This window comes from Lepus europaeus, chromosome 4, assembly GCF_033115175.1.
Source record: "Lepus europaeus isolate LE1 chromosome 4, mLepTim1.pri, whole genome shotgun sequence".
Taxonomy (NCBI): domain Eukaryota; kingdom Metazoa; phylum Chordata; class Mammalia; order Lagomorpha; family Leporidae; genus Lepus; species Lepus europaeus.
Window position 1 is genome coordinate 77690799 of NC_084830.1, and position 17340 is coordinate 77708138.

At 39.6% G+C, this 17340-nt stretch overlaps 1 pseudogene; it reads right to left on the reverse strand.

The window, feature by feature from the left end:
* Positions 1 to 14241: 14241 nt before the first annotated feature.
* LOC133758404 (ester hydrolase C11orf54 homolog) lies at positions 14242 to 17109 on the reverse strand (annotated as a pseudogene).
* Positions 17110 to 17340: the final 231 nt, after the last annotated feature.

The following is a 17340-nucleotide window of genomic DNA, read 5'->3' on the forward strand; positions in this document are numbered from 1 at the left end:
AATTTTTCTTGAAAAATAAGAATGATATTGTGCAGATCATTTTTATTTAAGTCCCTGGTTATAGTGCTAACTTGATAAATCAGAGAAATGCAAGACAAGGCTAAAATATATTGTGCATTTGTAGCCAAAGTTTTCTGTCATTGTTTTGAAAATTAGCAATGATACATGAATATGATTCATCTAAATTGAAGGCTATAAAAATGCAAAGAACATTGTAGTAGAGTGTGAAACTATTCTGACCCAATTTTTGCTTCCCTAACAAACCCACACAAAGTCCTCAGAAAATCTGCTGCAAGATGGCACAGTGTAGAATAACTATGTATAAGTTAACCCCCCTCACCACCCCCCGCCGACTCTGCACCTTCGTGGCTGGCTACACTTCTTAAAATGAAAGAAAAAAAAATAGTAAACTGGACTCTTGCTTGCTTTTCTGAGGCTTATAAACTAACTATGGAATTGTTTTTCCCAACTCTGACCCAAGTGTTTCAAGGGCCTGCTCATCGGGTTTGAAAAACAAGAGGCAAGACTGCTTTGAAATCAGTGGCTCACTCTGATGGAAACTCTCCAGCTCCTGGTGCTAATCATAGCACTGGGGCACCAGTTTTTAGAAAGGCAGAACATTCATGCTTTAAAGGAAAAAAAAATCCCTTCTACCAAAACCACCCCCCCCCCCCAAAAAAAACAACAAAATCAAACACTTCACAAAAAACTGCAAAAAATATATATCTGATCTACCTTTCCAGGAGTTTGCTCCCTGAAAGCTTCATGTTTTTCAATCCTGACAAAGGTGTACAGGATCTCTGTGTGTCTCTTGTCCTTGTGTGCAGTGGGACCCAGGAGGGAAGTTTTCAAGGGAAGCCTGGGGAAAATGGTAGACACACGAGGTCAGAACAGCTCACAGGGGCTGTTAGCAGCTGTGGGCACCATCTGACTTATCCACGCACGTCCTCTGAGCTGCCTCAACAATATGTGGAGCTTACGGGGAGATCTCGGCCCTTCTGCCGAATGTCATTTCCCATAAAGGAACTGGTTGAATTGGCACTGGTTCCATTCTGGGCAAACGTGCCTAGTGGACCACGTGTGGCCTTCATTTACCCAAAGTCTCTAAAAAAACACAAAAAGGGGAGGAGATGGTTTTCTTTGTTAACACGGAGATAATATTGTTTGCCTACATTAATTTAAAAGGAGGACCCAAAGCATCAGGCATCTGGTTTTTAAAAGTCAAATCTGTGCCTCATGCTTAGAGTTTTTCATTTAATTGGATATCATTGAAAGTATTGACAATGAAAAATTAGAGGAATCAGCTGGATAGTATTTCCATTTCTGGTCTCTCACCCACCTGTGGTCAAACAGGTCCTGTATTGCTTTTGAAATATTCAATTGTAGTGTTACAGATGGTGACGTAGATGAATGCTGTCATTTCTTTTCCTGTTTAACAAGACCAGATGAAGAGAGGTCAGCTCTCTGGAGTCTGGGGTAGTTTTTCTGACAGTATTGAGAGTATTAGACTGAGCTGTTCAAAGTCTGTGCTGTCTTGAAACAGTGGGAATAGTATTTATTGTAGCTTATGTGCACATTGTGTGGGCTTTTAAGTGCTCTAAAATGTCACTGCACACCTGTCACATCTGGGATGCCAAGAGAGAAAATGTAAGGACACTAAAGAAAAGGCATTCTTAGTCCATTGGTACCCATAAACACTTCCAAGTTTGAGGAAGAAGACATGAAAATGGAAAATGGGGTAGAGTAGACTGACATACCTTAGGCTTGGTGTTTTGTTTGGGGAGATGAGTTCATTTCTAAGTGAGTTTGGGAGATGATCACAGACCCCAAAACTCTGATTTGCTAGGGATGCCATGATATGGTACCAAAAAACAGAGTGGCTTCAATAATGAGAACACATTGCTTTCAAGTCCTGGAGGCCAAAGTCCGACATGAAGGTGTTCCCAGGCTGCACTTCTTCTGAAGTCTCGGAGGGAAGAGATTTCTTGCATCTCCCAGCTCCTGGGAGGCTTGTTTCCTGACTGGCAGCAGCACAGCTCCCTCCAATCTGCCTCTGTCTTCATGTTGGCTTCCCTTGTGTTTGTGTCTCTCTACATGGCTTGTCCTTCGCTGTGTCCCTTTCCTCTTAGAAGGGAATCAGTTTTATTGGATTAAAGTCCATTTTATTGCAGCATGACCTATCCTAACTAATTACCTGATTTCCAAGTGAGTTCACATTAGGGGTTCAACATATCCTATTTTAAAAAAATTATATATTTATTTATTTGAGAGTCAAAGTTATAGAGGGAGAGATAGACAATGACCAGGGCTGAAGCCAGGAGCCAGGAGCTTTATGCAGGTCTCTCATGTGGGTGGTAGGGGCCCCAATATTTGGTCAATCTTCCACGGCTTTACTCAGGCCATTAGCAGGGAGCTGGGTGAGAAGTGGAGCAGCTGGGACATGAACTGGTGCCCATATGAGTTGATGGTATTGTAGATGGCAGCTTTAACTGCAATACCACAATGTCAGGCCTTAATATATTCTTTTCTGGGACATAACTCAACCCATAACTCACAATGCAAAATAAACCAGAGTAGACAAAATGGGAATTGAGGAATGAGCTAGAGGAATTAAATTTTGTTACTCTCTTTAGTTCATGTTTTAATTCTGTTTCAGGTTGTTTAATAATTTGGAATAAGCTAGGATGGGGTAAGCGATGGGCAATGTTATGGTTTGAATATGTAGCCCAATAAGCATGCATAGAAATGCAATCCCCAATGTAACACTGTTGGGAGTTGGGACCAAATGAGAGTGATTAAGTTATGAGAGTGAAGTGAATGAATTAATGCCAGTATAGAAGGAATGGGTTCCTTACAAAAGGACAAGTTTGATCCCCTACTGATGTCTCTGTCTCTGTCTCTTTCCCTCTCCTTTATTTTTCCCTTTCACCTTCTGCTATGGGACAAGAAGGCTCTCATCGGATGCTGACACCTTGATCTTCAGTGGCTCAGTCTCCATAACCATGAGCCAAGAAATTTTGTTGGTTATAAATAACTTAGTGTGTGGTATTATGTTACAGCAGCATGAAACAGGCTAAGACATGATAGCTGCCATTGAGATTTTGCCAGTACCAACTATGGGCAGGAATTTAACACATACAGATATCAGGAGCTATAGGAAGTGTTGAAATTAACAAGGTCTATGCATGAGGGCCATGCTAATGGAAAATTTGTTGGCCTCACAGATTATCTTTGGATCAGATGAACTGAAAAAACTCTTGGTAAGGATGCTGTATCATAGATGAAAGGCACCCTTTGTGATTGGTGTCATGTACTTGTGGAGGTGACAAAGCCTGTATTTAGTCAAAACTTAAACACAAAGCAACTGCTCAATGTCAAATTCTATATTTTGAACATTTAAAAGCAATGCCAGTTTATTCATAAAATGCTTACACTGGTGGAGGAAATTTCACTTGAGTGGTTTGGGAGCCAGGTATGGCAATGACTTGAAGCTCTTGTTACACTGGGAATGCCATTTATGACCATTTTTCTATCTTGGTCTGGGGTAACCTTGAGAAACGATGCTTGTTCTCAGCTTACGAGAAGCTAGAAAATAAAAGGTTACTGCTAATGTCCAATTTCTTGTATTTTTGTTTTAGCAGTTACCGTTCTTAGGTGCCACACATGAGAAGAACCATCTTATATCAAGCCAAATGAAGCAAAACATTTATTCATCTTGAATACGAAGAAAACAGGAGGGGGAGACACAGCACTGACTGTATTTCAAAAACAGTATTAGTCATGTCATGGCCATCCTTTGCTACGCTCCTGGCCTTGTAGGGATGGGTCACACGGGAGAATGCTGATGTTGCCTGCCCAAAGTCATACAGTAGAAAACAGAGTGTGTCAGGCTTCAAACTTCCTTCTGCTGGACCTCAGGGCCGATGTGATTGTTACCTGCTCTCTAGGAGCTAATAGCTGAGGATGGAGCAGTTTTTCAGGGTTGTGTAAATTGTACTAAAGCAAAGAATATTACATTATGAATTATTTTTTTGGGAAGTGGGTGCCAACTATGTGTCAGGTATTTTAGAAGATAGACATTTTAGTGCATTTGTTTAGTTAAAGTAGACGCTGCTATGAACCATAAAGGCGATGTAAAGTAATATTTTCATTTTATAGCTCAAGAAACTGAAGTTCTGAAAGTTTTAGTGGTTTTCCAAAGGCAATGCAAACAGCAATTGCTAGATTTGGGTTTTGCACAATTGCAAGCAGCAGGAGCGAGAATGGCAATCATTTCAAGTGATCAGAGCAGAAGCACCTTGTTAGTGAGCAGGAGAGATAAAATTGGAAGTGTGTGGGCACTTGATGGAGGATTCTGAATGTAAGCCTGAAGATTATATCTACTACAGTGACATTACCAAGCAACTGCAAATTTTGAGCAGCTGGGTGAAGTGATGAAAACAATATTGGAGAAGACGAATCCAACATTTGTGAGGAGAAAATAGAGGCAGGGAAACCAGCCAGAAGGTTTTTACAGTAATTGAGGCATACGTTGGATTGGGCCTTCTGTGTGTGGGGGCTGTAGAAAGGAAAAGAAAGGGAGCTTGTTTGTTTGTTTGTTTATACTTTGCCTTATTCCAAAGAAGACTTGAAGGTAGTTTTTGAGAGTCTATGAAACACAGCAGAATAACACAAAAGAGTGGCATAAAAATTAAAAACAAACATGGAGTGATGAAATAGAATCAAGGCCAACTCATTCCTAATGTAGGAGACAGCCCATTCTTATACAAAGTAGTTCAATAAAGGAACAGCTCTACATATTTCAGGGACACAATTCTGTTTAAAGCAGGGGTGACTTAAGTCTTCCTGGCTGGGCTGAAAGGCCTACAAGAGCATTTCAGGCATGGAAATCCAAGACTCTGTGACAAAAAATATCCTACCCGGAGGATCTCTGTGAGACCTCAGAGGAAATAAAGGGTCATCAAAGAAGGATACATGCTTCTATGAAGGGAAGAGAGAACATCCACTTTGCTTGTGGCTGTGTCCAAATACTGATGGAGTCTGTGGTCACAAAAGACTTCCATAACCTTGGCAGCCCATGGCAAGAACCTCGGATGATCACTGACGTCATAAAAAAGAGTGTTAATTGTTAAAGGAACAGCAGTAGTCACTGTGCCCTTGCTCCCCATGTAGGACCTCTGTCCCTAATGAATTGCAATATGAGAACTGACTGCAAATTTTCTCCCCAAACTTTATATGTTGTGTGTGCGCAAATTATTTAAGTCTATGCTTAGCATGGAGTTGGTCCTCTGTATATAAAATCAAACTAAAAATGAACCATAATAAAGAAGGAGATGGGAAAGGGAGAGGCAGGTGGGATGAGAGCTGGGAGGAGGGTAAGGGGGAAAAAACCCACTATATTCCTAAAGTTGTATCTATGAAGAAATGCATTCATTAAATAAAAACTAAAAAAAAAATAAAGCAAGGGTGAATTGAATGTATGTATATTCTTCAACTAATCCAGAACTTGCACAATATTTGATAGATATTCATAAAAATATATTTATGTAACAGGACTTACACGATATAGTAACTTTCTTGCTATAGATGAAAATCAGAAATACATTCTTTATTCAAAATTAAGCTGGTTAGGATTGGGTCAAATGGAAGACCAACAAGAACATACACCTGCATAGACATCTTATTCCACTCATATGTGACTCAAGAATATCCTTGGATGTTCGCATTGGAAAAAAGGAATAATGCTTAAACAGTTGGTGATCATAGCCTCCAACTTAATCTTCAAATAATCTGATGATTTAGAAAAAACTTCAGGGAAGTATAACTAGCATCACTGACATAAACACTACACAGGGGCTGGCGCCGTGGCTCACTTGGTTAATCCTCCACCTGTGGCACTGGCATCCCATATGGGTGCTGGGTTCTAGTCCCGGTTGCTCCTCTTCCAGTCCAGCTCTCTGCTGCAGCCTGGGAGGGCAGTGGAGGATGGCCCAAGTGCTTGGGCCCCTGCACCCACATGGGAGATCAGGAGGAGGCGCCTGACTCCTGGCTTTGGTACAGTGTAGTTCCGGCCATGGCGGCCATTTGGGGGGTGAACCAACAGAAGGAAGACCTTTCTCTCTCTTTCTCTCACTGTCTAACTCTATCTGTCAAATTAAAAAAAAAAAAACAGCTACACAAACTATAGAATTTCCCTTTTATGTGCTGAGCTGCCAAGGAAAATGCATCTATCACCTTCTTATTTGAGAATGAAAAGGCTCATATGGTGATAATTACCCCTCAGTTAGGGAGATTGTTCTAGAGATGCTGGGTAGCTAACTAAACAAGTAACAAATGTTCTTTATATCCCATAAAAATGGTGGTTCATGCTGGACTTATAACACACATAATGTGAATTTGAGGAACTCCTTCCTCTAGGTAGCCAAACAAAAAAGTACATTTTCACTAAAACTTGTCTTTCCTGCCTAGACAAAGTAACTAGATGGCTTCAATGGACCTGAGAATCTACCAGGAACCAGCCACAATCACACACAGGACAACTGAGTACCTGCAAGTATTTGAGAACTAAACTTTCCTTAATTGTAATGCTAAGATTTCTGCCCTAAGAGGAACTTAAGCCTTGTTATCATGACATGTGATGGTTATATAAGCATATTTCTAAGCATGTGCCTACATGAGCTTGTGCCCACCCCTACCTGTGATGACAAGAACTTCCCCTCATTGGTTTTTTTTTTCAACTTTTATTTAATAAATATAAATTTCCAAAGTACAACTTTTGAATTATAGCAGCTTTTTCCCCAATAACTTCCCTCCCACCCACAACCATTCCATCTCCCACTCCCTCTCCCATCCCATTCTTCATCATGATTCATTTTCAATTATCTTTATATACAGAAGATCAACTTAGTATACACTAAGTAAAGAGTTGAACAGACTGCACCCACACAGACACACAAAGTATACAGTACTGTTTGAGTAGTAGTGTTACCATTAATTCTCATAGTACAACACATTAAGGGCAGAGGTCCTACATGGGGAGCAGGTGCACAGTGACTCCCGTTGTTGATTTAACAATTGACACTTTTATTTTGGAAGTCAGTAAGCACCCAAGGCTCTTGTCATGAGCTGCCAAGGCTATGGAAGCCTCTTGAGTTCACCAACTCTGACCTTATTTAGACAAGGCCATGATCAAAGTGGAAGTTCTCTCCTCCCTTCAGAGAAAGGTACTGCCTTCTTTGATGGCCTGTTCTTTCTACTGGGATCTCACTCACAGAGATCTTTCATTTAGGTCGTTTTTTTGCCACAATGTCTTGGCTTTCCATGTCTGTGAAACTCTCATGGGCTTTTTAGCCAGATTCAAATGCCTTAAGGGCTGATTCTGAGGCCAGAGTGCTGATTAGGGCTTTTGCCATTCTATGAGTCTGCTGTGCATCCTGCTTCCCATGTAAGATCATTCTCTCCTTTTTAATTCTATCAATTATTATTTGCAGACACTGGTCTTATTTATGTAATCCCTTTGACACTTAATCCTATCTTTTTGATCAATTATGAACTTAAACTGATCACTTTAACAAGTAAGATGGCACATGCCACCTTGATGGGATTGAGTTGGAATCCCCTGGTATGTTTCTAGCTCTACCGTTAAGGTTAAGTATGAAAGAGCATGTGCCAAACTGTACATCTCTCCCCTCTCTTATTCCCACTCTTATTTTTAACAGGGATCATTTTCAGTTAAATTTAAATGACTATGAATTATTGTGTGTTAACTAAAGAGTTCAACCAATGATGTTAAGTAGAACAACAACAACAACAAAAAACACTAAAAGGAATAAAATAGTAAGTTGTTCCTTGACAGTCAGAATAAAAGTTGAAAAGAAAAAAAAAAGACAATGTTTTATGCCATAAAATTACCAATGTGATGTCATAAATCTACCACTGCTTTGTAATAATTGTGTTTTGATGTCATAAACAATTTCTGTCATAATTGTGATGTCCTAAAATCCACTGTTGTATCATAATCAAGTATAATACCATAAAAATGTTATGTCACAATTAGCAAAAACATAAACATACCATCATGATGTCATAAAACATTTTTGATGGCACATAAATTGTGGTATCATAGAAAACATTGTGATGTCATAGTTATCCTAATCAATTATGATGTCATAAACCTACAGTTTCATGTAACTATGAAAAAAAAAAAAAGAACTTCCCCTCTTGCTCATTAATTTTCCCTAAGATTAAAGTTTTCTCCCTCCTCTGACTGTGGAACTGCAGATTTAGAAATAATTCCTTGTGGTCTGCTCATTTGCTACAAATAAATTACTTTGTGTAACACTACTTTTGGTGGAAGTTTTTATTTCTTGGGTTGGTAACAAATTGAATAGAGGAAATTACTCATGAATAGATGTTGAATTATTTTTTAAAGATTTATTTATTTATTTGAAAGTTGGAGTTACACACACACACACACGAGAGAGAGAGAGAGACAGAGAGAGATCTTCTATCTGCTGGTTCACTCCCAGATGGCCGTAATGTCCTGTACTAGGCCAGGATGAATCCAAGAGTCAGGAACTTCATCTGTGTCTCCCACATGTGTGGCAGGGGCCCAAGTACTTGGGCCAAATTGCATTGCTTTTCCCAGGCCATTAGCAGGGAGCTGGAACAGAAGTGGAGCAACTGGGACACAAATCAGGGACCGTATTTTTATGATGGTGTCTCAGGCAGTGGCTTTACTCATTACTCCACAAGACTGGACCCAAACAATTGATATTCTTTCAAAAAATATAGTGGCAGAATATGTATATCATCGAACTTACCATCTTAACCATTTTTAGAGTTTTATTTACTTATTTATTTGAAAGGCAGAGTGACGAGAGAAAGAGAGAGAGAGAGAAGAGAGAGAAGAGAGAGATCTTCTATCTGAGACTCGCTCCCAAAATTTCCACAACAGCCGGGACTGGGCCAGGCTGAAGGCAGGAGCGTGGAAATCCATCTGGGTCTCTCACATGTCTGGCATGAGTACAAGCACTTCAGCCATCACCTGGAGTTTCCCAGGAATGTTAGCAGGAAGCTGGATTGGAAGTGGACTTGCTAAGACTTGAACTAGCACTTGGATTGAACTTGGAATGCCAGTGTCCCAAGCAATGGCTTAAACCACTGTGCCATAACACCCAACCTACCATCTTAACCATTTTAAAGTGTACATCTTGACATTAAAGGCTTTTATATTGTTGCAAGCATCACACTATCCACCTCCAGAATATTCTCATTTTTCTAAACTGAAACTCTGTAGTCATTACTCCCCATTCTTCATAACTTTGCCAACAACTGTTCTTTTTATTTCTATGAATTTGACTTCTATATGTGCCTCATAGACAAGGGTACCTTAGATGTTCATGGGAAAATGAAATGAAAAGATACTGTGTTCCATGAACTTTTTGAAGACTCCTCTTAAGTGGAGTCATATAAAATCTGTGAGCATTGGATATTCTTAGGAATTATTAGGAAATTGAGTGAGCAGAAGCTGAAAAGTGCAGCACATCAGGGGTTGAACTGTAAGGAGGCACAGTTAGAGCCTTTAGTGGACAAAAGTCCATCAGCAATACACAGTAATTGCTTTGGCTAGTCTTGTAAAGAAAGACTTTTTGTTAGAAACTGTACCACAATCTCATCCACTAGTGCGCAACGGAGAGTATTTCACATTCCTGATGGGGCCAGTATAGAGCAATCATACCATCTTCTACTACAAGAGACCTTCAGATTGTGTTTGTGTTTCAAGTTGACAAAGGCCTTGATTACCTCTAGCACTGTGATGTGAAGACCTTTATTAGGCCTGGATTCCAGACAATTATGAAAAAAACTCAAAGAGCTAATCATTGTTGGCAATGGGGAGATGAGCAAAGATTAGACACATTTGCTTTCTCTTAGACATGGGCCTTGCAGCATTCCGATTGCTCTTAACAAGTGTGCTTCTGGCAAAAACTGTCAATTATGGTAATAAAGCGGATGACTGGAAGCTGAGAGAATATAGCTGTGACCTTTGTGGTTGTAATTATCATCACTGCTGTGCACACCACTCAGAAGATGAAACAAGTGACTTAACTAGGGCATAATTGCTCACGATGATAGTATTGACGATGCATTGTTTATGTTTATTCCAATTTGATTTGGTGGAGGTGGAGGTGGGGAAGTCCTTGTGAAATACAGATATTTGCATTTATATGACTCAGAATTTGTTAAGCACTTAGTAACAGTATGTAGGTTCTGCTCTTTATTGAGTCAATTGTTTGAAAAAAGAGACATTGTCTTACTGTTTGATTAAACCTAATGTGGTCATCACTTCTAGAACCAAGTGTTGATTTTTTAAAGGATAAAGAAAAAGAAAGGTAAAAAATTTAAAGTGTGCCAAAATAAGCAAAAATAATCTTAAAGCTGAATTCAAGTTGCAGATTTTGAGATGTGTGGTGCTTATTGAAAGCTGCTGGTTAAACATGACTGGAGGGAAACACACAAGTCTGCTGGCAGGTCTTATTTTAAATCTTAAATTTTTTTCTTTTTAATTTTCTATCACTCAGCTGGAGTTAGCTCTTAGTCCTATACTGTTATGTTACCATATTTCCTTGGTTAATTCATTCTCTTATTTTCCTGTTATTATTTTCTACTCTCTCCTCTCTATTCAAATGTCTAATACCAGCTCTCCTTACATTACTCTCAGCTGATAACCTTCCAACTTATGCTTTCTGAGAAAGTAGAAGAATCTGAAAAGAACTTCAGACATTCAGATATTCCTGCTCCAATAACTGCTGAGTTTTTTGCACTTGTACCTGCTCCTCTTTTGGTCCATAAAAATGAAAGAACTGTTCATATTCTCTTAATGCACTGGATCTTGCCTACTGCAAGACATGGCTTTGGTAGTCTGCTCTTCTCACTTTTTTCTTTATTTTTAAATATATTTAAATTTATATAAATGGAATACGTTTTTATTTTTATTTTCTTATTTATTTATTTTTTTAATGTATAACTATTTATTTTTTCATAAATAGAACTTTAGGAATATAGTGATTCTTCCCAATGTACCAACCCTCCCACCCACACTCCCATCACTTTTCCTCCTCCCTCTCCTATTCCCATTCTTATTTTCTACTAAGATCTATTTTCAAGTATGATTAACACATACAATTATACAAATAAGGTTAACTCTATACTAAATATACATATACAATTTTATACACATACGATTAACTCTATGCTAAGTAAAGTGTCCCACAAATTGTATGAGGAAAAATAATCTGTTCTTTGGTCGTGGAGACAAGGGCTGTTCAAAGTCATTGCATCTTTAAGTGTCAATTTCACTTCTATAGATTACCTATTAGGTGCTGTATTGGTTATGTAGTATTTGTCCTTTTGGGACTAGTTTATTTCACTAAGCATGACGTTGTCGAGTTTCATCCATTTTGTTGCAAATGACTAGTATTCATTTACCTCTGTGTAGTATTCCATGGTGTATATATCCCATAATGTCTTTATCAAGTCTTAAATTGACAAGCAGTTGAGCTGATTCCTTATCTTAGCAATTGTGAATGGAGCTGCAATAAACATGAGGGTATAGATAACTCTTTCATATGCTGATTTCATTTCATTTGGGTAAATTTCCAGGAGTGGAATGGCTGGGTCATATGGTAGGTCTATATTCAGATTTCTGAGGTATCTCCATGCTGTCTTCCATAGTGGCTTTACCAGTTTACATTCCCACCAGCTGTAGATTAGAATACCTTTATCCCCACATCCTTGCTGGCATTTGTTGTTTGTTGATTTCTGTATGCAATGAGGTGAAATCTCATTGTTGTCTTGATTTTATTTCCTTGATGGCTAATGATCATGAACATTTTTTCATGTATATGTTGCCATTTGGATTTTCTCTTTTGAAAAATGTCTATTTAAATCCTTTGTCCATCTCTTTACTGGGTTGTTTTGTTCTTGTGGAGTTTCTTGAGCTCTTTATATATTCTGGTAATTAATCCTTTATCAGTTCCATAGTTTGCAAATAATTTATCCCACTCTGTCAGTTGCCTCCTGAGTGTTTCTTTTGCTGTACAGAAACTTCTCAATTTGATGCAATCCCAATTGTTAATTTTGGCATGGATTGCCTGTGCCTCTCGGATCTTTTCAAGAACTCTTCGTCTTGCAGGGTTTCCTCAATGTTTTCTATAGTTTGATGGTGTCAGGTCATAGATTTAGATCTTTAATCCATGTTGAGTGGACTTTTGGGTAGGGTGTAAGGTAGGGGTCTTGCTTCATACTTCTGCATGTGGAAATCCAGTTTTTCTAGCACTGTTTGTTGAAGAGACTGTGCTTGCTCCAGGGCTTGGTTTTAGATCCTTGGTCTAATATAAGTTGGTTGTAGATGTGTGTATTGGTTTCTGGTGTTTCTATTCTGTCCCATTGGTCTATCCATCTCCTTTTGTACCAGTGCCAGGCTGTTTTGGTTATAACTGCCTTGTAGTATGTCTTGAAATTTGGTATTGTGATGTCTCCAACTTTGTTTTTGTTGTATAAGATTGTTTTAGCTATTTGAGGTCTCTTGTATTTCCATATGAAATTTAGCATCATTTGTTCTAGATCTGAAAAGAATGTCTTTGGTATTTTAATTAGTATCACATTGAATCTGTAAATTGCTTTTGGAAGAATGGACATTTTGATAATATTGATTCTTCCAATCCAGGAACATGAAAGATTTTTCCATTTTTTTTTTGTATCTTCTTCTATTTCTTTCTTTAATATTTTGTAATTCTCATCGTAGAGATCTTTGACATCCTTGGTTAAATTTTTTCCAAGGTATTTGATTGTTTTTATAGCTACTTTGGATGGGATTGATCTTAGAAGTTTTTTCTCAGCCATGGCATTGTCTGTGTATACAAAGGCTGTTGATTTTTGTGTGTTGAATTTATATTCTGCTACTTCACCAAACTCTTCTGAGTTCCCATAGTTTCTTGGTGTAGTCTTTTGGATCACCTATGTATAGAATCATGTCATCTGCAAATAGGGATAGTTTGACTTTTTCCTTTCCAATTTGTATCCCTTTAATTTCTATTTCTTGCCTAATGGCTCTGGCTAAAACTTTTAGGACTATATTGAATAACAATGGTGAGAGTGGGTATCCTTGTCTGGTACCGTATCTCATTGGGAATGCTTCCAACTTTCCCCCATTAAATAGGATGCTGGCCATGTGTTTGTCATAAATTGCCTTAATCGTGTTGAGGAATGTTCCTTCTATGCCCAATTTGCTTACAGTTTTCATCATGAAAGGGTATTGTATTTTATAAAATGCTTTCTCTGCATCTATTGAAGTAATAATATAGCTTTTGTTCTTCAGTTTGTTAATGTGGTGGAACACATTGATTGTTTTGTGGATGTTGAACCATTCCTGCCAACCTTGCTCCATAGTATACTCTGATTTCTAGAACATATTTATGAAACTCAGTTTTTTCAACATTTCTAAATAATTTTTTTCTCATATCCAGAAATATATGGTTAGCAATTGTGAGACTGCAAAATATAATAATGTTATATAACTGAAAATTGTTACCATAAAATAGTAAGAATAACTAGATGATTCTTGATCACATTTATATCTGAGGCATAAACAAAACAGATTTTCTCTATATTATACCAGTAGAAAAATGAAGTTGGTTTAATAAATGTATATATGCAAAAAAGATTTCAGTTATGGATCATTGGTCCCAAGAACCTCTTTCTGACAGATCTGGAAAATAATTCAGAATAGAATACCTCTTCACTGTAAAGGCCAAGAAAATAGGGTTTAAGTACTAAGGCTGTTTCTATTGGATTTTAATTTAGTATCCGTTAATTACCTTAGTTAACTGTTCTTTTTTTTTTTTTTTCCTAAGGCAGAGCTACAGAGAGGCAGAGGCAGAGAAGTCCTCCATTGGCTGGTTCACTCCCCAAATGGCTGCTACAACAGCCAGAGTTGGGCCGATCCATAGCCCAGGAGCCAGGAGCTTCTTCTGGGTCTCCCACATGGGTACAGGTGTCCAAGCACTTGTGCCATCTTCTACTGCTTTCCTAGGCCACAAAAGAGAATTGGATAGGATGTGAATCAGCTGGGTCTCTAACTGGCGCCCATATGGGATGCCGACACTGCAGGAGGTAGCTTTTCCCACTATGCCACAGTGCCGACCCATTAACTGTTCTTTTTCTAAATGAGCATCAACTGATTTACTCTAACCCAACAGAATTGGTCTCTTCTGGCTGATCTATTGATGCAACAGAGAAATTCTGCTGGTAAAAAGTATCCCTGATATTCAACTGTGTTGGGGGTGCTGTCATAATGGTAAGGTCCACCTTCTTTTATGATTACTGAAAAAGTGAGTGTGCTACAGTTATAAGTCAAACTCTGGGTCTCTGGAGAGAATAACTAAGATACACAAAGGTTAAAAATGAAATTTTGTGTTCTAAAAAAATTATTTATTTATTTGAAAGTCAGAGTTACACAGAGAGAAAAGGAGAGATAGATAGATAGACAGACAGAGGTCTTCCATCTGCTGGTTCACTCCCCAGTTGGCTGCAATGGCCAGAGCTGTGTCAAGCCCAAGCCAGGAGCCAGGAGCCAAGAGCCAGGAACCGGGAGCTTCATCCGGATCTCCAACGTGGGTGCAGGGCCCCAAGCACTTGAACCACCTTCCACTGCTTTCCCAGGCCATAGCAGAGAGCTGGATCAGAATTGGAGCAGCCGGGACTTGAACTGGTGCCCATATGGGATGCTAGCAATACAGACAGTGGCTTTATCCACTACACCACAGTGCCGGCCCCATTGTCTTTTGCAACAAAATGGATGCAAATGGAAACTATTATACTTAGTGAAATAATGCAGTCCCCAAAAAACAAATACCATATGTTCTTTCTGATCTGCTGTAACTAATAGAGTACCTAAAAGGTAATCCATAGGAGTGAAATTGACACTTTGAGATGTGATGACTTTGAACAGCTCTCATCTTGACTGTTGAGGAATAGTGTTTTTTTGTTTGTTTGTTTTGTTTTTTTTTCTTCATACTATTTGTTGAACTCTTTACTTACTGTAGAGTTAACCTTATGAGTATAACTAAAAATAGATCTTTGTACAAAATAAGAATGGGAATAGGAAAGGGGAGAGGAAGAATAGTGGGAGTATGGATAGGAGGGAGGGTAGAGTGGGAAGAATCACTGTTCCTAAATTTTATATATGAAATGCCTGAAGTTTGTATTCCTTAAATAACATTTAAAAAAATAAAGAAAAAGGTAGAGAGACCAAAGCAGCCTTCATCTCACAAAAATGCAACCAGTTATTCTCATCATCATCATCATCTTTTTTTTTTTTTTTTTGACAGGCAGAGTGGGCAGTGAGAGAGAGAGACAGAGAGAAAGGTCTTCCTTTGCCGTTGGTTCACCCTCCAATGGCCGCTGCGGCCAGTGCATTGCGCTGATCCGAAGGCAGGAGCCAGGTGCTTCTCCTGGTCTCCCATGGGGTGCAGGGCCCAAGGACTTGGGCCATCCTCCACTGCACTCCCTGGCCACAGCAGAGAGCTGGTCTGGAAGAGGAACAACCGGGACAGAATCTGGTGCCCCGACCGGGACTAGAATCCAGTGTGCTGGCGCCGCAAGGCAGAGGATTAGCCTATTGAGCCACGGCGCCGACCTATTCTCATCTTCATCATGAGTTCAATGGGTAAGAAGAAAATTCTCTAGCAAATGTGAGCCTTTACTTTTCCCTTCTGGATAATGAAAGAACCATTCCCCTCCACTCCGTTCCTATATGTTTATCTCCATAATGTTTTTTCAGAGTCTGTCTCATGCAAGACACAAAGTTAAGTGGTCCAGTTCTTCTTTGACTTTCACCCCAATGACCTTGCTAGGTTGGCCCTCACTTGCAAAAAAGATTAGCTAGTGGGGCCAGCACTGTGGCATAGCATTTTTTTTTTTGACAGGCAGAGTGGACAGTGAGAGAGAGAGAGAAACAGAGAGAAAGGTCTTCCTTTGCCGTTGGTTCACCCTCCAATGGCCACCGCGGTAGGCGCGCTGCAGCCGGCACACCGCGCTGATCCGATGGCAGGAGCCAGGTGCTTCTCCTGGTCTCCCATGGGGTGCAGGGCCCATGCACTTGGGCCATCCTCCACTGCACTCCCTGGCACAGCAGAGAGCTGGTCTGGAAGAGGGGAACCGGGACAGAATCTGGCGCCCCGACCGGGACTAGAACCCGGTGTGCCGGCGCCGCAAGGCAGAGGATTAGCCTATTGAGCCGTGGCGCCGGCCGTGGCATAGCATTTTAAAGACCTGGCCTGCAGTGCCAGCATCCCATATGGATGCTGTTTAGAGTCCCAAATGCTTCACTTCCAATCCAGCTCTCTGCTATGGCCTGGGAAAGCAGCAGAGGATGGCCCAAGTCCCTGGGCCCTTGCACCCACATAGGAGACTTACAAGAAGCTCCTGGCTCCTGGCTCCGGATTGGGACAGCTCCGGCCATTGCAGCCATCTGGGGAGTGAACCAGCAGAGAGAAGACCTCTCTCTCTATGCTTCTGCCTCTCTGTAACTCTGCTTTTCCATATATAAAATAAATCTTAAAGAAAGATAAGCTAGTAAAGAACACCAAAAGTCATGATACTTCTCATTATTTCTCTGGTAGGCACCCTCCACCGGCAGGGTTCATACAAGCAAAGTAACTACCATTCACAGCATATTTGTGCTCAGTTTCTGTTTGAGTAACTGGCATTAACTTAGAATTGAACCCAGGAGTCTGAAATGGGCCCACCCCTCCTCTATGAATAAATGCTCCAGGCAGTTTGATTTCCTTGGCAGGCTTATTCAACTAGTAAACTTTTTTTTGTTGTTTGTTTACAAGAGGCAATGAGTAAGGTACACCTCCTACTTCTGCAATTCTAGTTTTCCCACAGATGCCTTTTAAAGGAAAGGCAAAATGCTCCTTAGTCAAATTAGGGTAATCAACTCCAGAGACCTGGGCATCAGCAAAATTAATAGTTTAGCTCTTTCTGTATAACTCCAGCAAACTCCTCTAGCCCTGAAACATGAAAAGAAAACTCAACATAGGTCATATTCTTTCTTCTTACGGGTGTAAGGTTGTACCACTAAAGCTATTGTTGGCAAATTTCCACAGGATTTCACAGTGCACCGGACCGACAAGAGGAAACAGCAAACCTAGGAGGCACATCTGATTAACTTTCTTTAGTCATTTATCTGGATTGAACTAGCAGTTTTCTAATGATTGGTCTACGGAATGTAATTTTTAATTTATTTTTATTTTTATTTTATTTTTTTATTTTTTT